Source organism: Lepidochelys kempii, chromosome 10, assembly GCF_965140285.1.
Source record: "Lepidochelys kempii isolate rLepKem1 chromosome 10, rLepKem1.hap1, whole genome shotgun sequence".
NCBI lineage: Eukaryota > Metazoa > Chordata > Testudines > Cheloniidae > Lepidochelys > Lepidochelys kempii.
In genome coordinates, this window is record NC_136389.1 from 29,876,345 (window position 1) to 29,903,236 (window position 26,892).

Below are 26,892 nucleotides of genomic sequence, written 5' to 3' on the forward strand. Positions count from 1 at the left end.
CTTACCTCTTTATCACCCAGGAAGAGTAAATTGCCTTCTTTGAAGCACTTGTAATTAACTACAATGTTTTGTGGCCTGTTTTTGTAGGGCACAGTGCACAGAGGTAGAGACTCACTAAGGGTTAATTTGTCATGACCATGGCAGAGTGATAAAGAACTGTTATGGCTTGGATGTAGGTAATATTGGTCTATCATATGAAAGCACCATTTGAGACAGGAGGCCTGATTTGCCAATGTGCCTTGCCTCTCGCATAGTCAATTACACTTTTGCAAAGTGAGTGGAAAATGCAATCAAATCTGAACTGTAGCACTTTACAACCACCATGTTTTTACTCTGGTAGATACTACAGCTGGTCAAAGCTGGTTCTACGGCATAGTTACATCCACAGTTAGCCTCAACATGGATGCAGAGGTTCAGCTTTGAGCAATGCTTTACAGGCTCAGGGCGTTAGTGTGTGGGTGTCAATTAGTGATGTTGCCCTTTAAGCATGGAGAAGAGGAAGGACTTTTCATGACCACCAGCTAAAGGAGACATTTAGCTCAAGTGGCTGAGGCCTATGTTTTTGGAGCTGGACATTCAGGCTTCTGGTGCTGGCTTCCTATTTGACCGATACCTGTGTCTGCTGCACACATGGATTTCTGTTACACTAGCCCAGTGCTTTGGTGAGTGATGAAAATGACATAACTATGGGTATTTTTACTTACATCAGGAAAGTGAGTGAGCAGAATTTAGCAGTGCTTCCTTAAACACAGAACTTTGTGGTACCCTTAAAGCCACAGGGAACATTTTAGCAATTAATTCACTGTGCAGATCTGTTGTCAACAGTTAAAGGAACAGAAATTCCTGAGGTTATCCCCTATACAGAGCTTCTTGCACTCTACTCCTCTTCCCTTCAGGTACCTCAGGTCCTCTAACATCATCAGCAAGGAGCATCCAAGCTAGGAATCTGACATGATGCTAACAGTCACTGAGTTCTGAAATCTCATAATTTCCACTCTAGTCTTGAAACTGCTTGAACCTGAATTCATCTAAGGATTTTTTTACCCCAGCAGGAAAATGCATCCTTAAGAAGACAGGTCAATAGGTCAGGTAATATTGTTGCAGATTCCACCAGAGGTGCTGTGAGTTCCATACAGAGTTAACCTGCCCTTCAGTTGAACGTAGCATGGGGAGCGGAAACTCCTTTTCAGATCTTTCAAAACATCTACAATCCTATACTAAAGCAATTGGAGTTTTGTAGGTTGTGGGATGACTTGAACCATTCAAAAATAATGATACCGATATCGCTCTTCAATTATTTCTGTCCTGCTCTTTCCTAATTTATACTGGTCTAGGAAGACCAATTGTCTGCCCCATTGAGACAAGTTGCCCAGTACTCCCTAGATTATACTACTGCAGTATGCTAGAACTATATTAGCTTTAAGGAAAATATTTTTACTTAGTCATGGAGTCATTAGTTTCTAGGGAAAGGAAGTGTAATTAATCAAGACCACCACCATTAATCATGCTGCGGTGTGACAGTTTGCAAAGTCGAGTCAAGTTTTAATGCACTGGCTTCATTTTATTTAGTCATCATCCAATGAAGAACAGCTAAGCCAAACAGCCAAGCTTACATAGCCCACTGGTGAGTGTGTTCTACAACTTGAGCTAAAGAGCCAAGGGTCTGCAGCTTGGGGCTGTATCAACTCGCACTCCATTGGGTGTATGAAGCTAAAGGGGAAATGGGAGAATAAATACAGGGCAAGGACAGGAGCTAAAAACAAGCATCTTGAGCTTAGAAAGTCAGGAATTACTCCCCTGTGGGAGGACAGCAAAGGGCCTGAAAGCAGGAGGACAGCAGCAGTTTGGACTGGGGGATGGTGAGCACCATTGGGTTTTGGTCCATTGCACAGCTGAGTGCCCTGTATAAGGGGATGATCATGTGTGTGTCTGCAGACATGGCCACTGGCTTTGTGATTACTCCAGTCCAGTGTCCACAACACATACATACCCACCCCATGTGGGGGTTACACGGAGGACGCAGTCCCTGTGACATTGCATTCCATATGTTTATGGAAATATTCTTATGAGTGTGAATATAATGTAAATGGAATATGCTTTATGTTATCATTACAAAATTTATAATCTTGTAAGTTATCATTACAAAGTTTATAATCTACTGAGTGTGTTCATCCTATTTGTATGTATGTATCATTCTTGTATCTGAAACTAGAAATATGAAGCATTACTCTGAGGTCCTATTGTAATTATGCAAAGTGTGAGCCATTAATGGTGGCTTAGAATCTTGATGGCTCCCATTGACTGGGACAATTGGTTGTAAATGGTTTATTTACCTGCAAGCCTTCTTGTGGACCTGGGGGCCAGCCTGTGGGTAATGAAGAATGAGGTCTTACAGTGGCATGTGACCATGTCACCTGATACTGGAATCCATCTTAAACCTGGTGCTTTTCCATTTAGAAGGAGGGGTGGGAACCCAGAGAGACAAAGGATTCCCACCTTGGGCCAAAACTATAAAAGGGGGTGGAGCAGAACAAGGTGGGGGGGCAGCAGTCATGAGAAATCCCCTAGTTACCACCTGAGCTGGAACTAACAAGGACTGTACTAGGGAAAAGGATTGGGCCCAGACTAAGAAGGAGTCTAGTCTGTGAAAGAAGCTTATTGGAACATCTCTAAGGGTGAGATTTACCTGTATTCAGTTTCTTAATGTATTAGGCTTAGACTTGCGTATTTTTGCTTTATTTTACCTGGTGACTTACTTTGTTCTGTCTGTTATTACTTGAAACTACTTAAATCCTACTATCACTTTTGTTTATTATTAAACCCAGAGTAAGTGATTAATACCTGGGGGAGCAAACAGCTGTGCATATCTCTCTATCAGTGTTATGGAGGGCGGACAATTTATGAGTTTACCCTTTATAGACTTTATACAGAGTAAAACAGATTTATTTGGGGTTTGGATCCCATTGGAAACTGGGTGTCTGGGTGCCGGAGAGAGGTGACCTGCTGAGCAGTTTTGGTTAAAGTCTGCAGCTTTGGGGGCGTGGTTCAGATCTGGTCTATGTTGCTGCAGACTAGCATCTCTGGCTCAATAAGGCAGGGTTCTGGAGTCCCAAGCTGGCAGGGAAAATGGGCTCAGAGGTAACTCGAGCATGTCAGGTGACAGTCCGAAGGGGGTTTCTGTGACCAAACCCATAACAGTCCCAATGACTGGGTCACAGCAGCAGTTATGGAGCTTCCCCATTCCCTACTCCCAGCCAGGGGTGGTCCCCATCCTCTCCAGCCCTTGGTAGTTCCCTTCACAAACACAGTTGACTTTGCCTTTGTGCAGGGCTCTGTGGAGTTGAACTTCATTTAAAAACGTTGGAATCATTTAAATCCTGGGTAGCTCTGAACAGCCTTATAACTGACACGCAAGAGCAGAGATGGTCTGATTAATTGTAGGGGCATTTTCTGATTGGTTTAATTAAAAGAATGAGCTAACCCTGAGGAAGAGTTACATTATTAGCACTAGAAAACTGAGGCCCAGGAGACTCCAGTAGGTAGCACCATATCTTCCTTTGGAAAAGGAAGAAACCAGTGAGTCCAGTTCCTTTCCTCTAACCAGAGTTTTTCATCCTTTACTCTAGTTCCTCTGTGAAAACAGAGTTCTAAAGAGGGAGGGATACCAGCAGTTCTCACCCTCATAACAATATATTTGTACAACTTGGCCACTAGATTACAAGCCAGATAAATGAGTAGTCACAGGGCCTACACTTTCAAAAGGAGAAATACTTAGTTTTAAATCAGATACCTACAGTTTCAGACCCTCCTATGATGAGGATAGCCATTCTCCTAAACTTACCATAACCTAAAATGGGAACAGAATGGGCCTGGCTCCAAAACACCAACTTGACATCCGCAATCACCACATCTGGGGCAAATAGCATATTTGCTTTGCAGATGGCCAGCTAGACACGTGGATGGCATTTGGGTGTACATAGAGCTCCGTGTGGCTCAAGAGCTTTATTCTCTCACCAACAGAAGTTGGTCCAATAAAAGATATTACCTCATCCACCTTGTATCTGTAATATCTTGGGACCAACACAGCAACAACTACACTGCGTACAAGACCTTATTGTCTATCTGTGACCCTCACTTGTCATGTCACACCTGAATTCATAGAACCATAGGGTTAGAAGGGACTGCAAGGGTCATCTAGTCTACCCCCCTGCCAAGCTACAGGATTTGTTGTGTCTAAACCATCCAAGACAAGAGGCTATCCAGCCTCCTTTTGAAAACCTACAGTGAAGGAGCTTCCACAACTTCTCTAGATGGTGTGTTCCATTTTCCTACTGTTCTTACAGTTAGGAAGTGTTTTGTACAGTGTTTTGCTGTAGTTTGAACCCATTTTGCTGTAGCTTGAATCTATTGCCTCTTGTCCTACCCTCTGTGGCAAGCGAGAACAACATTTGTCCATCTTTTTTATGGCAGCCTTTCAAGTATTTGAAAACCGCTTTTATATCCTCCCCTTAATTTCCTCTTTTCCAAACTAAACATACCCAGTTCCTTCAGCCTTTGCTCATATGGCTTGTATTCCATCTCTTTCATCATCTTTGTTGCTCACCTCTGGATCCTTTCCAGTTTCTCTACATCCTTTCTATACATTGGTGACCAAAACTGGACACAGTACTCCAACTGAGGCCTAACCAGTGCCAAGTAGTTTAGTACAATCACCTCCTGTGACTTGCATGCTGTGCCTCTGATAATGCAACCTACAATTGCATTTCCTTTTTTTGCGACATCACCGCATTGCTGACCCATGTTGAGGTTGTGATCCACCACAACTCCCAGATCCTTCTCAGCAGTGCTGCTGCCAAGCCAGTTATCCCGCATTCTGTATTTGTGCATTTGGTTTTTCTTCCCTCAGTGTAGCACTTTACACTTGTCTTTGCTGAATTTCATTTTGCTTTCTATAGCCCAGTTCTCCAACTTCTCAAAATCTCTTTGAATTTTAGCTCTATCCTCCAAAGTGTTTGCAAACCCCAACCCAGCTTTGTGTCATCTGCAAATTTGATCAGTATGCTCTCTATTCCTACATCCAGGTCATTAATAAATATTAACACCAGACCTAGAACAGATCCCTGTGGACCCCCACTTGAGATTGCCTTCCACTTTGATATCATTCCATTAATAGTTATTCGTTGTTTGTGATTGTTTAACCAGTTATGTATTCACTTAATGGAAATTCCACTGTGCCTGCATTTCTGTAGCTTACTTCTCAGAATGTCATATGGAATGGTGTCAAAAGTCTTGCCAAAGTCCCAGTATATTATGTCCTTCCCCTTCCCACCAAATCAGTTACCCTGTCAAAGAAGAAAATCGAGCTGGCTTGGCATGATTTTTTAGTAATCCAAGCTGGCTGCTAGTGATTACCCCTAGCAATGGGTTATGACGACTGCAGTAGTATCTAGGGATCCCCAGCCAGGCAACAAGGATCCATGGTGCTAGGTGTTGTATACACAATAATAGGCAGGGATCCGGTTTCTGCTTGTTATTTGAATCACCTAACACAAGTTTGGGGCATTCTGAACAAAATGGCAGAAAAGACCCAGGTGATTGCTGAAATGGGTTTTATTTTCAGACACTTGCTCTACTTCTCCCCCATTAATGCCATGTATCTCCATCCCACACTCTACACCATCCACGCATCTCCATCTGGCACTCTCCTAGGATAGCATTCCCTAGGGACAGCGCTGTGAGAGATGATCAGGTCACATACCAAGAGCATAACCTCGCTGGGAAAGAGCCCTGCCCATCCTCTTGCATTTAACAAACTGTGATTTAAGCCCAGTATTTATCATTAAGTTCAATTAAAATCTCTGAAGACATGATTTATTAAACATTAGTGCTAGCTCTGATTCCATACATTTCAGTTTTAGATCATTAGCATTAAAGGAAAGAACCATTTGTACAACTTAGGCAGAAGTCTACAAGTGACGAGGGACTGTAGAGTCTAAAATCTGCTAAAGTGTATTCAGAATTACATTGTTTGCATCTAAATGATTAAAAGTTTCTTTCTTGAACTAAATTTATGATTGCATTGGCACTGGCTCCATGGAAGTAAAAACTAAGGACAAAATATATTGGAGACTGTGCCGAACTGGGTGCTGGTGAGTGGAACTACCATGACCATTTACTGATGGAGAGGTAAAGAGAGAGATCTAAATGGTTGTCATTAAAGACTTCCCCACTTCTCCCACTCTGAGCTAGCTAGCATCACTGTGGTACCGCTGACGCTGTAACTCGCCTATGTTTACGAGGGGGAATATTAACAATGCTACATTGTAGTTACTTTGTTATCAAAGGCTAATTAAAAAAAAGGTTGGGGTAACCTTGTTACCTGCTTCAGTTGAACACACTGGGCCTGAGTGTCTGCTCTGCCCGAGCCATCTTTGGTGAAGGGCCAGAGTGAGACAGACAACAAGACTTTAAATCACCTTTACGTTCTCCCAATCCTGGGGCAGTCCAGGGCGAGTTCAACCTCCAGTGTAATTTAGAGCAGCCTGCAGGTCTCAAGGGGGCATTCTAGCAACGGGGATGTGGCCATGTTTCCTATGCTCTAAGAACGTCACCTGTACTAAGGTGGACTGGAAGGAGTGTAGAGCCACTTCAGCATCTCCACACGATCTGTGGTCCCCTATGCAGAAGGTGAATGATCAAGGAAACAGGTCCCTCAGCTTCTCAGCTGCTTCATGCCACTGAAGAAGTGCAAAGCAGCCCAAGCAGGGCCAACAGAGTGGCCCATTTCTGGCACACTCAGGGCCCCCTATACTATACACACTATCGTATCAGGACACCTGCCTACAACATGGCGTTCCCTTCAATGTATTATGGACACATATGCAATTTGCAGTTGAGACTGGGCCAAAATGTGATATATTACAAGAGCTTCTTGCAGCCAAGACGAGTTTAGCACAGCACCTATTAGCCTCGTTAGAGTTAAGCTCACGATTTGTTGCCTATTGGCCACAAGGGTCCCAGCTGGACTCCCATCTGAGGCAATCTGTGAGATAGATGCAAAATATAGAGTATCATGAATAGAGGATTTCAGCTAAGTCTGCTCTAGTCTCTGGTGAGCAACTGAGACACACAACCAGTCTAAATTGGAAAAACAGAACCGTATGGGCTAACCCAGTGTCCTGGGGATTGCGCTGTTTCAGATTATCTGAGTGTGTCCGACAGGCTGGTGACTCTCCAGCTGTTGAGATTATTGCAGAGGCAGCATCCTCAGTTCCTGTGGAGTGGGAAGAATGACAATTAAGGAGTAACCCTTCTAGCATTCCAGAAGGAGTCCAATCTTTCTGAGCCAGAAAAATGCAACTGGGATGAGCCTGAAGGGTCAGCCTATATGAGGAGGAATAGCAGCTGGTGAGAGGGAGGGAACGTCTATGGCTCTCCATGAAAGATGGAAAGGCAGCAGTGCTCATTATTGTATAGATGTTCTTCCACTTGGAAAACCATGACCCGGAACCAAGATCCTGTGCTTCAGGGAGCTCAGTGACAGCAGATGTGTCCCCATGCTGCCCGGGGATGCTTCTCTCCTTGGTAGAGCAGCAGGGAAAATCTGGCCCTTAGTGAGTCCAGAGGAAAGTGATTGGCATCAAGTCCAAGTTTGTTACCAATAACAAGACTATGCATGTAATCCCACCTCCACCCACTAACTAGAAACCAACACAGAGCAAAAGAACACAAGAGGAGGAAAGAGCAATGGGCTATACCATTAGTAATGAAATCATCCAAATTGCACATGATAGAATGGCTTTAAAATATTCAAGATTTCAAAAACAATTTCCTTTCTGACTTGATGGGCCTCTAGTATCTTATATTTAAAAATAAAATCCCTGCTGTAAAGCATTAGGTCTGTTTCATGGGGAAGAAGGAATACGGGTGTTAACCAGTCATGCAGAATTCCTTGAATTTTAAATATTTAGAGCAAATCCATTTATATTTCCTTTCTAAAATGCCAGAGTGAGATTAAGCTGGGATCTTTCATGGTTTCAACATAAGGATTCAGGACATCAATCTGAGAGGAAGGGGATGGTGCCTGTGGTGTTCCTTCAAATCAGATTTGAAACAGAAAACTAAAACTCTCGTGCACTTGCTGTAGCAGTTAAGAGATGCAACTGCTTCCTAGAAAACATAAAGAAACATTGTGTAAAAGCAATTCTGCTTATCACTCAGTTTGTTCCAATTTCTATTCTCCATTTTTTTTTAAATACAGCATGAGAAGAGTAACATGAGGGTAGGTGATTTAGAGTTCACTGATTCTTGCTGTTTATTCCCCACTGGAAGTCATAAATCCAGATGATGCCATTCATTTACACTGGTGCAACAGTCACTAATTTCCACCACTCAGGCCAAATTCTGCTCTCCTTCCCAAGATAAATTGTTATGGTCTCATCATCCTAATGCCCCACAGTGAGTATTCAATTGATCTACATCCCCTAACTAAAACTCAGTGGGGGTGTTTTCATTGGCTAGCTCTAGGGTGACCAGATGTCTTGATTTTATAGGGACAGTCCCGGTATTCGGAGCTTTTTCTGATACAGAAACCCCCCATTTATCCCCCATCCCCTGTCCCAATTTTTCACACTTGCTGTCTGGTTACTCTAGCTAGCTCCCCATACCAAAAGAAACGGAAAGAGTCAATGGGAAATCAGGACCCTGAGACTGACTGGCCCCAGGAACAATGGGGAGAGGCTAATGTTCCATATCAGCCTGATTGACAGGGCAGGCAGGCTAATCAGGGAGTCAGGAGGCCAGTGGGAGTCCCATCCTCTGTGTGAACTGGATTTGCCTGGGTCAGACAGAGTGGGGCGGAGCTAAGGAGAAAGCAGGGGCCCAAGCTGAGCTGGGGAGCAGAGCTGTGCCAGATCCAGAGGGACCAGAAAAGCAGCCCAGGAAGCAGGTCAGAGCTGGGAGCAGAGTCACAGAAGCAGCCCACAGCCTGTGCTGGGGGAAGAGCTGCAACAATCGGAGCTAGAGGGGCCAGAGAAGCAGCCACCCAGGGAGCTGGAAGCAGAGCAGCAGCAGTGCTGAAGCAAAGTGGAGCCGAAGTTGGAGCTGAGGCAGAGTGGAGCTGGAGTAGTCCGGAGCTGGGTGCGGTGAGCAGCTGGGGAGAGTGAGGGGGACCTTGGGCAGTGGGCCCAGTGCAGGGAGACGCCTCAGCCAAGATGCCCCTTGCAGGCTGCACTGGGAGGGGGATCGTAATCCCGACAGGGCGGTATGGGGGGTGACGCTGTGGGGGAAAGGGCCCTGCCACCTAGAGCCTGAGGGCGTGTGGCCACTGCCAGAGCAAGTGTCCGACCCGCAGCATCCCTGCAGCACAGCCAGGGCCTGAGCAGGAGGCCTGGGAGGTGTGAGGAACAGACTGTGAACTGCCCTGACATTCCAGTGACGGCTGGTTGTGATGTCCCCATGCCACAGAGCGGGGTTATGTGTTTTCCTTTCACCTTTTCCATTTTTTTCCTTATTTTTTAAAATTAATTGCTGTTTAATAAGTTGTATTTGCTTTGAAGTGTATGTAATGATCAATGGGTCAGGGAAGCATCTAGTGGAGATAGAGAACTCTATAGCCCCTGTCCTCAGTGACCACAACAAGGTTGGGGGTCAAGCCCCCCATGAATCCTGTGCCCAGCCCTATTGGGGTTACAAGGACTTTGCCACACAGGATAGTGGAAGGGGAGACCTTGAGATCAGGTAGGCCTCTATGTAAAGGAAATGGGAGCAAGGACTCAGATCCTTTTGCTAGCCCACTTCACGGGGTAGTGTATAAGCCAGGAAAGTTCCCCTCAATAGTGGGACCGTTCCCCATAAAGGCAGAGCCACCGCCAGCAGCCACGCAGAAGTAAAGATGGCATGGTATGGTATTGCCAGCTGCAGAGCTGGGCCCTCTGTCAGCAGCTGCCACTCTCCAGGCACCTAGCTCTGAAGGCAGTGCAGAAGTAAGGGTGGCAATACTGCAACCCTCCTAAAATAACCTTGCAACCCCCCTGCAACTTCCTTTTGGTCAGGACCCCCAATCTGAGAAACTCTGGTCTTCCCCATGAAATCTGTATAGTATAGTGTAAAAGCACACAAAGGACCAGATTTCACAGGGGAAGACCAGATTTTGCGGTGGTCCGTGATGCGTTTTTCATGGCTGTGAATTTGGTAGGGCCCTAATTAAACTTAAATCCCACTGAAGTCCGTCAGACTTTATCATGTATGTAAGTGCTGCCCTGAATGAGGATTTTTGTCCTGAATATGACCCCATATTTCCAGGATAATTCTCTACCCAATTCTTATTGCAATATTTGCCTTTTTTTGACAACAGCTGTCTACCCCCCTAGATGTCCACACCAATCTTTTGACAGTGATACCTGCAGTCCTATTGGCTTTAATTACAATGATGACTGTTCAGTGCTTCTGAAAACCAGACTCAGGCGTGGTCATTTGAAACACGTTCTCCTTTTAATACATGTGCTGGTTCTGTATAAAATCAACCAGGATAGTTTTCCTGTTGCCAAGTTTACATTTTATTTACATCAGTACTTTTAACATCAGCCATATTCTATGTATTGCAACTGGGTGGGTACTAATAAAAGATTTTCATGTATGCACAGTTCAATTCTGAAATGAATTTGCTATGCCCTTCCTACACCCAAGTGTATTCCCATTCTGTGCAGCTGAGTTCACAGATAGCAAACTTAGAAGTTCCATGTGATTACCCATGGAAGCTCAATTTAAATTTGCCTGGGCAAATATTTGCTCCAGAATCACTTGTATAATCCAATCAGGGAATATAAACACTACCACAATGACATATGTAACCACTCACAACTAATCAAAACAGCTCAAATAAAGAAAACACAGAAGAGAACTGCTGGTGATCAATCCAGAGTTCAACAAAACCACAATAACAACAAAAAATCAAATGTTTTTTAATGGTGAAGACATTTGGGAAAATCACCATCTGTCCATGGATGATCCATGAACAGAAGAGGCCTACTTAGAAAAATTGTTCGTTTGGAATTTTTTTAAATATACAGGTAGCTCTACCTATGTTACCAAGATTAAATAGCTAATCAAATACATATTGCATCCCTTTTTGAATAAGCCAGATGCTTGACATGTGTGGGTTAACTCTAGGCACCAGCTGTTGTGGCTGTATCATTTGCTAGAAAATTGTTTCTTACCAGAAATTCCAGGGAACATGTGAAAATGTGGTTTAAAAAAAAGAAGAAATGAATCAACAAAAATACCACTTACGAATACAATCTTCATTTTAAATGATTTCAAACTAATAAAAGTTAACTGGGAATATGGTGTAAATCCAGAAAAGTCCTGTTTGTGACTTCGCTCCTTGCCAAAGCACTAAAGGAGTGCAAATCTGTAGCTACTGGTCCAGGGGTGGAGTTTTGATTTAGCATGGGTCAATTAAACCACCCTAACAGTGAAAGGGAAACTGAGACATCATCAAAATTAAGCTCCTCCCACCTGGTATTGAAAGGAACAGTATGCACCTTCTGACAGAGGCTAGCAAACACACAAGGGTTTGAGGATGCAGACATATCTGAAGCCAGATTGCATTGCGTTTCGAAAAGACTACTACTGCAGGAAGCATTCAGTCTGGATGGTGCCTCGCTTCTGCGGAATGTGCAGAGAGACCAAGAGAAAAGGTTCTTCATATCCATCCTCTTCCTTTGCAGCATGAAATGGTTATTATGATTATTTACTATTTGTGTTACCATATCTCCTACGGAGTCAGGCCTTTAGTCATAGACTAAGACCATTGTGCTAGGCATTGTACAATTGCAGCCAGAATTTTGTCTGTCATATGTGCCAATGATATGCACATCTGAAATTCTACTAAGGCTGTATATTAAAGCCAAAAGCCTTGTTTTAAAATATGGGACACATATCACATTTATTCCCTGTATATTATAGGACTAAATGATCCAGAAAATGTAGAAAAATAGCAAAGAAAAATTTCACAATATCTGGCCTTGATCTTTATTAATTTTAAGTACTATACTAATAATTTGGATATAGCAGACTATAAATTCACTGGTGCTACTTAGTTTGTAATGGCCACAGAAAATGACATTATATATTAACTGTGTAAGTTATCTAATATTTTAGTGATTATTACATGATAGATATATCAGTAAAAGCAAAGCAGGCCTATGTTAAATACAGTAACAAAAAAATCTTAAAAATCAAAAAAGTGTGAAGTTTGATCAGAACAATAGGAATTTCTGGCTTTTTTTAAAAAAAAAGGTTATGGAATTGCGTGTATCTTGCTTATATAACTAAGGAGATAGAAGGGATCAAGGTTTGCTTATTTATTGCTTTAAGAGGTCTAGTTCAATGCCATAATTTCAAAAGACTGGCTGAGTCAGCTCTCCATCTCTGGGTGTGTCGACACTGCAGTCAGAGGTGTGGTTGCAGGTCAGGTAGTCATACTTGTCCCAGCTTTAATCTAGATAGTATAGCTCAAAATAGCTACAGTGGCACAGGCTGTACAAGCCCACCCAGAACCCTGGGTACATTCTCACATTGCTAGCCCGTGTCGGGTTCAATGCCACTGTGCCTTCACTGATATTTTTAGCCATGCCACCTAGACTTAAGCTAGCAGGGGATGACAACCCATGCTGCAATCACACCTCTGACTGCAGTGCAGACATATTAAAAATTAAACTTTATAATCTCGTTAAGGTTCAATTTAACCAGTATTAGAGCTGGATGACGAGCCATTTTTCCCCCTACAAAAAATTTCAAATGAAAAATTTTTGTTCAACTTTTTTCCCCAAAATGTTTTGATATTGTAGGAAATTTTGGAATTAAAACATTCACTTAATTTTCATTTGAATAAAAAAATTCCAGACTTTTCGTTATATTCCAGTTTTTGAAATCTGAAACAAAACCAAAGAGGCTACTGGAAACACAACAAAATGAAAATTACCTGCCACATATTGAGCCAAACACTCCTCTTAGCCAGACCCCCAATCAGATGCCCAGTCTTAATAACCCCCAACAGACGATACAATGTAGTTATCTCCACATGCTCCTCTCTGTTCACCTAATCCTGCAAGCACTTACGCGACTGAATAGACCTTACTTTAGCCTGTCCTGGTAAAGTAACTAAAATTGATGACATGGGAAAATCCAGCTAAAATCAGGGACTGATATGGAACTGTCACATGGAACTGTCTGCTGCCTTTGGTTGAACTTTCACCCAGTAGATCTATTTGAACATCTTTTTTCTTACAGAGGACAGTGGGAAAGGACAATCCTAGTTGCAACATCTTGTGACTAGTCCTCCTAAGTTTTGTCTTTTCTCTCTTTATGGGTGGTACTTGTGTGTTAATCTCTTTCTGCCCATGCACTTGCTGAGTCAGGAGGACTAGATAGCTCTGGGAATTAACAATGGGATATGGATCTTTTTCATCTTTACTGCACTAATTAAAACCCCACTCAGGTTTGTAGTGACCATAAATTGCTTAGATTGTTACAACCTGCATATGGAAATAGTTCAGAAGGTTTACCAGAAAACTTGCTATCCTGGGGACAAAACCTGCAATGATTGTGCACACAGCACTCCCATTGAATACAATTGTTTTGCGCGGTGTTGTTGTAGCCATGCTGGTCCCAAGGTATTAGAGAGGCAAGGTGGGTGAGGTAATATCTTTTAATGGACCAGGTTCTGTGGGTGAGAGAGACAAGCTTTCGAGCTTACACAGAGCTCTTCTTCAGGTCCTTGTCTTATGGAATATGACAGCTGTATGCACAATGGTTGCTGGATCATGCTCATATTTGGTGATGATGTCAGCTCTCAACAAATGTACTGACTTTGGAGACTGACTAAATCACATCCCTTCAGGGCAGGGCTGAGACAAGAGGAGGGGAATGACCACGGCTGCTTGTGTTACACCTTGTCTGTAGCTGTGCAGAAGACTTCTGTCTCCCGCAGTATCAATATGGTAGACTTCAATTCAGTTTTAGGGGGAGAGGGTGAAATATAATGTTTCATTGGTATTCTGACATTGCACTCCGTGACGTTATTGACATGAACTGTGACCATGTAGATCATTGTTGCAACCAAGGTCCTATAGTTGCAGCAAATTTTGTACAAAGGAGGTCAAGTTAGGTGTCTATGGAAAGGTTGTAATTTGCAGGTTATGATTGTGCTGTCTGTATGTGTGTATCATTTTTGTATCTGAAGTTATGGATATTGGCTATGTACTTGTATCTCAATGTGTTTGATTCTACGTAGCCTCAGTGACACATTTGGCCAGCTTCTTGAGAAAGGACTATTCTCAGTAAGTGCCCAATCAAGAAAAGCTTAACTGACAATGGACTTTGAGAGACACCAGTCCACATCTGAGCTTTCCTGGGAACGTTCAAACTAACATGTAAACAATGGTGTCGACCTGCAAAAAGCTGAATCATTCATGAACATGTGACTTGAACAGGTGGCTACAAACTCCATCTTGTTGCTGTGATTTTGCACAGGAGAACAAAGGGGTTTCCACCCACGAGAGAGAATATAAAAGGCCCTGAAAACCCCTCCATTTTGTCTTCAGCTGGCTCAAGAGATGGCCTCTCCACCCCAAACAGATGCCTGAAAGAAACTGGAACAAAGGTCTGTAACTATGGGGGTGTGAGTGATTGCTTGGGTCCAGGCCATAAGCCACAATGTTGATCTGAAAAGGATTGGGTCCAGGAAGGAGTCTAGTCTGTGAAAGAAGCTTATTAGGACATCTCTGAGGGTGAGATTTACCTGTATTCAGTTTCCTACTGTGTTAGGCTTAGAGTTGAATGTTTTGTTTTGTTTTGTTTTTCTTGGTAACTTACTTTGTTCTGTTTGTTATTACTTGGAACCATTTAAATCCTACTTTTTATACTTAATAAAATAACTTATTGTTTATTATTGAACCCAGAGTAAGTAATTAATACCTGGGGGAGCAAACAACTGTGCATCTCTCTCTATCAGTGTTATAGAGGGTGGACAATTTATGAGTTTACCCTTTATACAGAGTAAAATAGATTTATTTGGGGTTTGGATCCCACTGAGAGCTGAGTGTCTGGGTGCTAGAGACAGGAGCACTTGCTAAGCCATTTTCAGTTAAGTCTGCAGCTTTGGAAGCATGAGTCAGACCCTGAGTCTGTGTTGCAGCAGATTAATGTATCTGGCTCAAAAAGGCAGGGTTCTGGAGTCCCAAGCTGGCAGGGAAAATGGGCTAAGAAGTAATTTCAGCATGTCAGGTGAGTCCCCGGGGGATCTCTGTGACCGAACCCATCATAGGTATATCCTCTTAACTGAATTATTATCTGTGTAATCTTCTGTGTCTAGTATAATTCTCATGAGTCTAATAAATTGGAGGCACTTATGTTTCCAGTGAAAATTCCCCTATCTTTTAAGTGTGTGTGTGTGTTTATTCCATTTCAAAAAAAAAAAAAAAGAGGGCCAAAATCTGCTGTCAGTTTCACCCATGTTAATCCCATTTATGAAATTCTATTTGGTAAAATTATATAAAAACAAAGACTTTTGAAGGTTACTATGAAGAAAGCGTGTGTATGTAAAATTTTGTGCAGCATGTCCAGTAGCCACTAAAACAGGCTGTTAACTCTTCATAGAAACTGGGAGTGAGGGAAAGGGGGGGAACCTTAAGTCAAAATTGCCATAGTTTAACTTACCTTAAGACAAGTTCCATTGCAATATGCTGCCCATAGGTAACTCACATCGTGATCAGCGTCAGTAATGGAACCCTACAGACAATTATATACAAGAAACCCAGAGATCACCACAGCAATCTTCACAGATCCAGTACCCTCCCCAAAACACACCAAGAAATCTGTTATCTACAGCTAGGCACTCAGATATGATGGAAATTGCTCTGAGGAGAAAGTCCAAGATATACACCATGGGAGGGCAAACTATAGCCCGCAGGCTACATCCGGCCCATCAGGGCTTTCAATCTGGCCCACAGGATTGCCAGCCACGTGGCGCAGCAGAGGCTAAGGCAGGCTCCCTGCCTGCTCTGGCCTCGCACCGCTCCCAGAAGCGGCCAGCACCACATCCCTGTGGCACCTGGGGAAGGGCAGGGAGGCAGAGGGCTCCATGTGCTGCCCTTGCCTGCAGGCCTTGCCCCCGCAGCTCCCATTGTCCGGGAACAGGGAACTGTGGCCAATTGGACCTTTGGGGGTTGTGCCCACAGGCGAGGGCAGCACGTGGCAGAGCTGCCTGCCTCACCCCACCCCCAGGAACCACTGCCAGACATGCTGGCCACTTCCAGGAGCAGTGCAGGGCCAGGATAGGCAGGGAGCCTGCCTTAGCCCCGCTGCACACCACTGTGACCCTGGAGCCACTCTAGGTAAGCGGCGCCGGGCCGGAGCCTGCACCCCAAACCCTTCCTGCACCCCACCCCCTGCCCTGAACCCCCTGCCGCATCCCCTCCTGCACTCCCTACCCCCTGCCCTGAGCCCTCTCCCACACTCTGCACCCCATCCTGCACCCCAACCCCTTGCCCTGAGCCCCTTTTTGCACACTACACCCCCTCCCACACCCCACACTCCCTCCCATACCCCAACCCCCGCCCTACATTAAATTTCCCCACCCAGATGTGGCCCTTGGGCCGAAAAGTTTACCCACCCCAATATACACCTTAAAACACTTACAACTGCCTTCACCAAACAAGGACAGTCCACCGGAGAAAAGATAACATCATGGAATGGGGCACCCCAAACCCACAAATAACCCCCCCCATCAACTATACATCCCTAGTTGTCACCTACCACTCCACAATGGAACCCCTATGGGGTATCATTAAACAATTACAACCCATCCTTGATGGGGACCCCATCCTGAAATAAATCTTTCTTGAACCCCCTCTTCCAGCCTTCAAGCAACTCCCCCTGCAGCCTCTCCAAGCTCATCATCAGAAGCAAGCTCCCCCAGACCAGGACACACCAGCTAAAAACAGCAACAGACCCTGCCAGAACAACAGATGCAAAATCTGTAGACATATCTCCACTGCTATCATGATCATCACCCCCAAACTTTTCAAGATACATGAGTTCCACACATGCTTATCACAACATGTGGTGTACCTCATTGTGACAGGTTTCAGTCGGTCCTCCGAGCCCCTAGGGGGCAGTGGAGAGCTAGGATCCCACTGGCAGGCCTTAGTCACACCTTTCGGGCACTGGGGAATTAGCGGGAAAGGTGTGCCGGCCCGAGTCTGCAGCGCGCCCCTCAGGCAGGGGGAGCGCCGGCCCAAGTCTGCAGCGCGCCCCTCGGGCAGGGGGAGCACTGGTATGGGTTGGTAGCGCACAGTTTTGCTACCCAAGGCAGGTTGGCCGGGGTAGGGGAACTCAGGCCCACCCAACTCCACTGCGTTCCAGCCCAGGGCCCTGACAGTGGCGGGAGGCGAAGGTCCCGCCGCTGGGTCAGCGGGGGACCATCCGCGCCCGCTGACCAAACACACCCACCCCACGGTGCAGTTCTGCCCCTGGGCTACTTCCTACCCGGTCTCTCAAGCGGGCCTCTCCGGTCCCTCCAGCTCGTCCGGGTATTCCGCTGCTGGCAGCTCCAGCTCCCCCTCTGTGTCGGACTCATGCTGGCACGGACTACAGCCGGGCCCCTCCAGGTCCTCCGGGTCCTCAGCAGCTGGCAGTCCTGGTTGCCACAGGCCTTCCTCCCAGTCAGGTTCCTCCTGGCCCAGGGCCTCCCCTGGGTCGGCAGCAGGATCACGAGGGAGCAGTCAGCCGCCTGTGTCTTTCTCCCTCCCTGGTGCTCTCCTCACTGGGCTAAGGGCCCCGCCCTTTGTACTTCCTGTCCCATCCCTCCCCTTCCGGGGATTGGCGTAAGCTTGGTCTGGCCCCGCCCACTCAGGCTGAGAGGGTGGCTCTTTACCTTCTGGTTCGGAGGGAAGCCACCCTGGCTCCCTACACTCATCCAGTGCACTAAATGCACCAATAACAACTATGTGGGTGAAACTAGGTAATTGCTATCCTCTCGAATGAACTCACACAAAAATGATAAAAGACCAAAACACTATATCACATGTGGGAGAACACTTTTCACAAAAAGATCACTCTGTATCTGACCTCTCAGTCCTCATTCTCAAAGAATACCTGCACAACACCTTCAAAAGATGAGCCTCAGAATTTAAATTCACAGTCATGCTAGACACTAAAGATCATGGACTGAATATACACAAAAAGAACAGGAGGACTTGTGGCACCGTAGAGACTAACAAATTTATTTGAGCATAAGCTTTTGTGGGCTACAGCCCACTTTATCGAATGCATGCAGCGGAAAATACAGTCGGACGATTTTATATACAGAGAGAACATGAAACATACACACTATAACAAGAGTGATCAGTTAAGGTAAGCTATTACCAGCAGGGGAGAAAAAAAAACCTTTTGTAGTGATAATCAAGATGGGCCATTTCCAGCAGTTGACAAGAACGTGTGAGGAACAGTAGTGGGGAAAAATAGACATGGGGAAATAGTTTTACTTTTGTGTAATAACCCATCCACTCCCAGTCTTTATTCAAGCCTAATTTAATGGTGTCCAGTTTGCAAATTAATTCCAATTCAGCAGTCTCTCGTTGGAGTCTGTTTTTGAAGTTTTTTTGTTGTAATATTGCCACTTTTAGATCTGTAATCGAGTGACCAGAGAGATTGAAGTGTTCTCCAATTGGTTTTTGAATGTTATAATTGTTGACGTCTGATTTGTGTCCATTTATTCTTTTACGTAGAGACTGTCCGGTTTGGCCAATGTACATGGCAGAGGGGCATTGCTGGCAGAGGTAAGTATAGCGGTCAGTAGGTTTCCAGTATAGAGTGGTATTTATGTCACCATCACTTATTAGCACTGTAGTGTCCAGGAAGTGAATCTCTTGTGTGGACTGGTCCAGGCTGAGGTTGATGGTGGGATGGAAATTGTTGAAATCATGGTGCAATTCAGCAAGGGCTTCTTTTCCATGGGTCCAGATGATGAAGATGTCATCAATGTAGCGCAAGTAGAGTAGGGGCATTAGGGGACGAGAGCTGAGGAAGCGTTGTTCTAAGTCAGCCATAAAAATGTTGGCATACTGTGGGGCTATGCAGGTACCCATAGCAGTGCCACTGATTTGAAGGTATACATTGTCCCCAAATGTGAAATAGTTATGGGTGAGGACAAAGTCACAAAGTTCAGCCACCAGGTTTGCCATAACATTATCGGGGTTGCGGTTCCTGATGGCTTGTAGTCCATCTTTATGTGGAATGTGTCATCATGAATAGGTCAGAAAATGAACAAGAGGCTGCTAGGCAGCTCTCCAACACCACATTCTGCAAGCCATTACACTCTGATCCCACTGAAGGTTACCAAAAGAAACTACACCATCTGCTCAAGAAACTCCGTGAAAAAGCACAAGAGCAAATCTCTACAGACACACTCCTAGAACCCCGAGCGGGGGTATGTTATCTGCTACACAAGGTCCAAAAACCTGGAAATCCTGGACGCCCCATCATCTCAGGCATTGGAACCCTGACAGCAGGATTGTCTGGCTATGTAGACTTCCTCCTGAGGCCCTATGCTACCAGCATTCCTAGCTATCTTCGAGACACCACTGACTTCCTGAGGTAACTACAATCCATCGGTGATCTTCCTGAAAACACCATCCTAGCCACTATGGATGTAGAAGCCCTCTACACCAACATTCCACACAAAGATGGACTACAAGCCATCAGGAACAGTATCCCCGATAATGTCAAGGCGCTACATTGCTAAAAAGCAATGGTCACATAAACACCACCCTATACTGGAAACCTACTGACCGCTACATGCCTCCAGCTTTCATCCAGACCACACCACACGATCCATTGTCTACAGCCAAGCTCTACGATAGAACCGCATTTGCTCCAACCCCTCAGATAGAGACAAACACCTACAAGATCTCTATCAAGCATTCTTACAACTACGATACCCACCTGCTGAAGTGAAGAAACAGATTGACAGAGCCATAAGAGTACCCAGAAGTCACCCTCTACAGGACAGGCCCAACAAAGAAAATAACAGAACGCCACTAGCCATCACCTTCAGCCCCCAACTAAAACCTCTCCAACGCATCATCAAGGATCTACAACCCATCCTGAAGGACGACCCATCACTCTCACAGATCTTGGGAGACAGGCCAGTCCTTGCTTACAGACAGCCCCCCAACCTGAAGCAAATACTCACCAGCAACCACACAACAAAAACACTAACCCAGGAACCTATCCTTGCAACAAAGCCCATTGCCAACTGTGCCCACATATCTATTCAGGGAACACCATCATAGGGCCTAATCACATCAGCCACACGATCAGAGGCTCGTTCACCTGCACATCTACCAATGTGATATATGCCATCGTGTGCCAGCAATGCCCCTCTGCCATGTACATTGGCCAAACTGGACAGTCTCTACGTAAAGAATAAATGGACACAAATCAGACGTCAAGAATTATAACATTCAAAAACCAATCGGAGAACACTTCAATCTCTCTGGTCACTCGATTACAGACCTAAAAGTGGTAATACTTCAACCAAAAAACTTCAAAAACAGACTCCAACGAGAGACTGCTGAATTGGAATTAATTTGCAAACTGGACACCATTAAATTAGGCTTGAATAAAGACTGGGGGTGGATGGGTTATTACACAAAAGTAAAACTATTTCCCCATGTCTATTTTTCCCCACTGCTGTTCCTCACACGTTCTTGTCAACTGCTGGAAATGGCCCATCTTGATTATCACTACAAAAGGTTTTTTTTCTCCCCTGCTGGTAATAGCCCACCTTAACTGATCACTCTCGTTATAGTGTGTATGGTAACACCTATTGTTTCATGTTCTCTCTGTATATAAAATTGTCCTACTGTCTTTTCCATTGCATGCATCCGATGAAGTGGGCTGTAGCTCACGAAAGCTTATGCTCAAATAAATTTGTTAGTCTCCAAGGTGCTACAAGTACTCCTGTTCTTTTTGCGGATACAGACTAACACAGCTGCTACTCTGAAACCTGAATATACACACTGAGTTTATTGCTTATTACAACAATCTACAACCCACTAACTACCCCCACATCACAAGTTGTCTTGTTTTAACTCCTGCTTTCCTTCCCTCCCCCCTCCCCCCCCATGACTGGAGGAGTGTAAACAGGCCACTTCACATTGACTGGGCCCTTGAAATATGGGTTAACTACTTATACTAAACCATCTGTTCCACCTTATATTTAGCGGTGACACTTTGAGTATATTTCCCAGACCTAAAGAAGACCTCTGTGTGTGTGGAAATTTTCTCTCTCTCTCACACCAACAGAAGTTCGTACCATAAAAGATATTACCCACCTTGTCTTTCTAATAACGTACCTACATCAATCAGCACAACAACGGTATATCTTTACCTTCATAGAGCAACCTAATATTGCAATCAGCCTTGAAAACGTCCATTTCATTCCTTCTTTTCACCAGTTGAACAAAAAGTTAAAATGCCTCCCCCTTCCTTTCTTGGCTTTAGCAGCAAAAAGGTAATATCTATTGTTGACTAGCATGTGCTCACAGATGTATTATCCTTATAGTTGCTTACTATAAAATATCCCAGGAATATTTGAAATACACCTGTATTTGACAGGGAGAGGCATTTCAAGTCACGGGTTTCCAGGCTCCAAGGAATATTAGAACTGAATGATCTACAGTAACATGATCTTTGTGTGATAATACAAATACTGTAAAAATATATCTACTGAGTGTAAAGTCTTAGCCTTTTAGTGTTAAATTGTGAATCACAGTATACTAACAGCCCACAGTCTACAAAATATTGTGGAATAGAAAAGAGAAGAAAAAACTGCTATTTATAGCCATTGTGTGTATTTACTATTAATAAATGTTAATAGGAGCTGGTGTGACTTGAAGTTTGTTTGAAATTGTCTATGTCATGCACTCCCTTAAGGGTTAATGGGAATTCTGAAGGGAAGATAAAAAACCCCAATCCAACAACTGATGAAGTTAAGGGTGCCTTTGGAAGTAGATCAGACCTTAAATGTGGAGACCAAATTAGAGTTGCCTTAAGGGGTAGAATTGTATCCAAGAAAAGGGCATAAATAATTATAAGCATGGAATTGCTACTAATCTTGTGGCATTCGGTAGTACAGGGAATAAATAATTCACTATGAATAAATTTAATCAATGAATTTTGCTCTTTTAAAAAAATTCCATTTAGAAGTTATCCACAAGCTGATTGCAAAAGTTCTCAAATTGTTTGTGAATTTCTTCATTGGATGATTCTTAGTCTGCAGCTCCTTGAAACTGCTAAGATTACAGTTAATTGCACCATTTGCAATTCCCCCCCTCTAGCCATATGCAAATGGCCTACATAACTTATCAATTAGCTTGTATAACTTACTCAATTAATGACAGGTTTCAGAGTAACAGCTGTGTTAGTCTGTATTCGCAAAAACAAAAGGAGTACTTGTGGCACCTTAGAGACTAACCAATGTATTTGAGCATAAGCTTTCGTGAGCTACAGCTCGCTTCATCGGATGCATACTGTGGAAAGTGTAGAAGATCTTTTATACACACAAAGCATGAAAAAATACCTCCCCCCACCCCACTCTCCTGCTGGCAATAGCTTATCTAAAGTGATCACTTTCCTTATAATGTGTATGATAATCAAGTTGGGCCACTTCCAGCACAAATCCAGGTTTTCTCACCCTCCCCCCACCCCACACACACACACACACAAACCCACTCTCCTGCTGGTAATAGCTTATCTAAATAAATAATAATAATAAAATATTAGATAAGCTATTACCAGCAGGAGAGTGGGTTTGTGGGGGGGGGGGTGAGAAAACCTGGATTTGTGCTGGAAGTGGCCCAACTTGATTATCATACACATTATAAGGAAAGTGATCACTTTAGATAAGCTATTGCCAGCAGGAGAGTGGGGTGGGGGGAGGTATTTTTTCATGCTTTGTGTGTATAAAAGATCTTCTACACTTTCCACAGTATGCATCCGATGAAGCGAGCTGTAGCTCACGAAAGCTTATGCTCAAATAAATTGGTTAGTCTCTAAGGTGCCACAAGTACTCCTTTTCTTTTTACTCAATTAAGCAACCCAGCATGAATTCTGAACTGTATTCTCAGCTGTAATAGCCACACTTTGCCCTGTGGCCAATAGTTACATAAAACATCCTATCAGGGAACAGAAAAAAATATCATATGATCTTCTCAATTAATCTGTACAGTGCAAACTGTGTATGCTACAACCAAACATACATGTCACAAAGCATTGACAGGGGAGCAGTAGGGCTGCAGTACCAGGGTTCTCCTAGTTTCCTTGGGTGCTTTTGAAAATCTCAGCCTGCAAGTACAAACTAAAAGTGAAGAGCTCACAGGATGGTGGAATTTATGTAGTCACTTATGAATGGCACTTAAACATTTTGCACCAGGATTCTCAGCCTGGGGAAGTCAACAACTTAAACAGAGCTACATCAGAGCTACAAAGCTACTGGCTTTGACCATTGTTGGCTAATGAATCAAGCACTGTACACAGGACAATACACACTTCTGCTGCTGCTGCATGTACCTGTCTGTCATCATGAAAACTTAGAACACATCAGTGGCCTAAGGCAAGATGAAACAGGTTGGATGCTGTGGGACTTTTAACAAGCCCCAGTTCTGTGACTGTGCCATCACCCTAGCAATCCACATGCAGACTTGAGGCCACATATATCTGGTGGATGCAGGTAACTGTAATCTGTTCTTGCTGAAACATCAGAAGAACAAAGCAGCACAGATCCTGCAGTTAAGTGGTTCCCCTTCCTAAAAGAGTTTACACTCTAGAGCTGGAGCCTGGATTGGACCCATTTCACTTCCCAAAAACATGTTACGGAGCCTATATTGTTTAAGTAGGATTGAAACTCTCTGGAATACTGTTCTCATGCCCCTACTTCATGGAGAAATCCGCTACCTACTGTATCCTTCTCCTAAATGAATTCATGTACCACAAGTGGAAATATAGCTCCCACAGGCAGTAACATCAGTGTGAGTATCTGCCTTGAATTCAAGCCAGTAGCACCATAAAACCATGTATCCTTTCAGAAGCTTCCCACCTGTATTTCAAACATTTTTTAATCTTTAATCTGTAACAAATAAAAGCATTAAGCCTGTTATAAGCTTTACAAATCTGATGTTTGAATTAAAAAAAAAATTGATGGTATTCAAAGAAGTCCATCACATTTATGAAAGCTGAAAATGGGCTGCAATTTAGAAAATAGTATTAAAACAACAACAGCATTTGTAGTCAGGAATGCTTTGAACTGGAGGGCTCTGGTGGTTGTTAACATTCTACTGTGATGTGCGAGCCTTGGCAAAACATAAAGAATTTTTAAAGACTGATCATACATTCTTTTTTATTTGTGCCATGTTTGTAATATTTGTTTGTCCCCAGTTGGTGCCACAGTCGGTGATATAAAAAGATGCATGAATAATTTATAAAAGTAGTCAAAGAACATTGCTCTGATGATGTAGAACACAAGAAGGTCTTGGATAATGGATTACAGTCAGAGATATTAAAGGGAAACATTTTGGTTTGTGTTTTTATCATTATTTTTTTAAGTCTGGGCACTTCAGTAGGCTTAAAATGTGAAGAGAAATTTTCTCTCTCCTAGTCAACTGGGAAGCATCCTTAAAAGTCTTTAAATTGTCCAGGACCCTGTAGAATAATGGGCTTTCTGATAGAGAAAGATCAGTGATTTCACAGTACCTGCTGTCTTAAAGGGCTCTGTGTATTTTACTCCAAGTTATGCTCACCATCCAAGATCTTTAGATAGCATGGCCAAAAAGGAGTAAATCTTGTATAAAGAAAAGGAGTACTTGTGGCACCTTAGAGACTAAACAGTTTATTTGAGCATGAGCTTTCGTGAGCTACAGCTCACGAAAGCTCATGCTCAAATAAATTGGTTAGTCTCTAAGGTGCCACAAGTACTCCTTTTCTTTTTGCGAATACAGACTAACACAGCTGTTACTCTGAAATAAATCTTGTATGTAAGTCAATATCTTCTGTGGGTTAGCAATGATCATTCATAGTGGAGCAGGTTGGAGCTGGTTCTTTTTTCATCTGCCTTACTAGTTTAATTTAAAAAAGGAGATTCAAACAAAATATCACGATGGGCTCAGTTCTGCATCCTGATGCTAGTAATTCCATTGAACCAAATTCTGGTCTCCTTCAAACCAATGACCATGAGGATTGTGTTTGGCTTTTGGCTCATCGACAATAATGGAAATGCTGCTCAACATAAGGGCTGCAGAATCTGGCTGTATGTAAACCTACCCTGTGTTGTAGTCAAGAGGGTCAGAAGTTCTATAGCACTGCAGTCCTGCTTCCATTTCACACAGTGAAATACAGCCGCATGCCCACATGTGCTAATACACATACAGCCTACTAGTATATTCACCACTTCATAATCTAGAGTACCAGAAAGGTAGTCCAAGCAATATGATTTACCAACAGGAACTGCATTTTAAGAACCTATTATTCAGCTTAGACACATCCAGAAGATGCATTTTAAAAAAACCCTAATATATAGCAGCATGACAGCTTTGGTTACACAGTCATTTTAAGTAGGTGATACTGATGAATCACTAATATTGCACAGAGATACTACATGCATACCATTCCCTAAATGCATTCCTGCAGGACATATACCTGAGGCTGTGATATTCTTCTATCAGAACATACTGTTGGCCTGATTTGAAAAGCAAGTGAGTGTGTCCAACTCCTGAAATCAAGAGAAGCTGTGAGCCCTCATTACTTCTGCAATCAGGCCCACATGGGTCTGTTACACTCTGAAGTAGAAGCTATAGGTTGCTGCAGGAAGCACATTGCAATATGTAGGTAGGGCCTTATTCTCCCTCTGTTACTCCAGTTTCACATTAGTGTAACACCACTAAAAATCAGTAGAAATCAGTGAATGAAAGCAATGGTGCTTCACCACTGTGGTGTATCAAACCTATAGCGTTTTGGCTATTAATTCACAATTATTCCATTTCATGCAAGAATAATGGATACTTGTTCATGCAATTCAGTCTTCCAAACGTTACAATTCTGTCTGCTTTAAACGCATTATCTTGAGATACAGTGCAAAATATTAAAAGACAAAGCACTCTCCCCCCACAAACACTTCATTGTGTTTATTTTAAGATTTAATTATGAGTTTCTGATGCTTTTATTTTAATTCAGTTTTCAAAATAATGTGTTATTTCTTCCTAGAGCTATTGGTCTAAAACCAGAACCTCAAAAATGGTGGAAGCTGGCATAGCTCCACTGTCTACTTCTAATATTTCCATCCCAAAAAGACAACACCCCACATTGAGAGAGCATCGTCATTGCCATATTTGACACGTACTTTTTCTGTCATGGGCCAAAAAACTGGCTGGGACAGGGAAAATAGTTGATCTGCTTCAACATCTCCCAGTAGAGAAAGAGCTGGTCATAGATGGGTGTGGAAGCAGTCTGAAGCTAGGGGGAACCTTAGCAGCCAGCCAGCCGTGAAGGTGATCTCAGAAAAGACCTCACTCCTTGTACTGTATTGTGACTGAAGTATGTGCGTAATCACTAGTAGAGATGGCAAAAAACCCCACCTTTTTTAATTTATATTTATTTTTACTTTTTTTAATTTATTTTTTAAACAAAAATGGCTTTTTCAACTAAAATACACATTTTCACATTGGCCAAAATACCAAATACCTAATCATTTTTGGCACAATCTTTGGTTTTCATTTTCATTTTTTACCAAAAAACATTTTCAAACGTTCATAAAATTTTTCAAAGAACTCAAAG